Source organism: Malurus melanocephalus, unplaced genomic scaffold (assembly GCF_030028575.1).
Source record: "Malurus melanocephalus ecotype Western Australia unplaced genomic scaffold, MMel_1.1 scaffold_2858, whole genome shotgun sequence".
Lineage (NCBI taxonomy): Eukaryota > Metazoa > Chordata > Aves > Passeriformes > Maluridae > Malurus > Malurus melanocephalus.
In genome coordinates this window covers 1-1473 of record NW_026626090.1, presented here as the reverse complement: position 1 = coordinate 1473, position 1473 = coordinate 1, and positions in this window count along the sequence as shown.

The window sequence follows — 1473 nt, the reverse complement described above, 5'->3', positions numbered from 1 at the left end:
TCGGGATTTTGGGATGCAGGAATGTCGGGATTTTGGGATGCAGGAGTGTCAGGATATCGGGATTTTGGGATGCAGGAATGTTCGGATATCGGGATTTTGGGATGCAGGAATGTCGGGATGCAGGAATGTCGGGATGTCGGGATTTTGGGATGCAGGGATGCAGGAGTGAGCATGCTCCCGCTCCCGCTCCTCGGTTACTCCATCCCCATCCCGGGCCCGCCGACATCACAGCCCGGGGAGCGCTTGGAGCGCGGATCCGCCCGTTCCGCTCCCTCGGGCTTCTGTTTTCCGGGCCCAGATCTCTGTCTAGGATGTGGCTTTGCCTTACGATTTTTTTTATTTTATTTTATTTTATTTTTTTTTTCGGGGCAAGATTGGCTAATCACAGCCAGGCAAAAATAGCTCTGCAGCAAATCAGCTGCCGGAGAGCCGCTGTCCCACATGCAGCAGCAGCTTCTGCCCTATTATTCCGGCTGCAAAAGGACAATTCATTTCTTTTTTGTCGCCGGTGGAACGCAGCTGGCCGTGCCTGCTTTGCCTGGGGGGTGTTTGGGCTCTGTCTCGGATCGTTCCCGGTTGAATCCCTCTGGAGGAGGTTCCGGTCTCATCCCAGCCCTGCTCACATCCCAGTGCCTCGTCCCAGCTTTCATTTCCACGGTGTTTTTCTGCTTTTGGTGGGGCTGAGGGATTTCCAGGAGGAATTTCCCGGCAAGGTTTGGCCGTGGCTGCTGGGGTGGGACAGAGCGAGGGGTTCGGGTTTATCCCGGGACAGCTTTATCCCGGATTTTCTGGGGAGTTTTGGGACAAAGTTCCCTTTCCACACCTCGATTTCATTTTTGTAGGTCTGGTGGAAGGAGTTCCCTCCCRCGGAAAGGAGAGGAGATTTAAGATCACTTCCAACCCAAAATATTCCATAATTCTGTCCATCCATCCCTTCCTTTTCCACGCCTCTCCCTCCTCTGTGCTCCATCCAAACGCTGTGAGCGCGGGGCGAGCCCGAGGCTGGCACAGCTCTGCTCTCAAAGGGAAACGAAATAAAACAAAATAAAATGGAATGGAATGGAATGGAATGGAATGGAATGGAATGGAATGGAATGGAATGGAATGGAATGAAATGAAATGGAATGGAAGGAAATGAAATGGAATGGAATAAAATAAAATAAAAATAAAATAAAATGAAATGAAATGAAATAAAATGAAATAAAATAAAATAAAATAAAATAAAATAAAATAAAATAAAATAAAATAAAATAAAATAAATCAAAATAAAATAAAATAAATCAAAATAAAATAAAAAGAAAGGAAAATAAAATAAAATAATCCATTCTGAGAGCGGCAGGGCTGGCTGAGCCCCCGGAAGGACCAGCAGTGTCCCGGGGATGGAGCACAGAGGGGCTCAGACGGGAACGCAGCTGGGGCTGCCCTGAACAGAGCCGGGCTCATCCCGGGGAACAGGAGCTCCTTTCTCGGCAC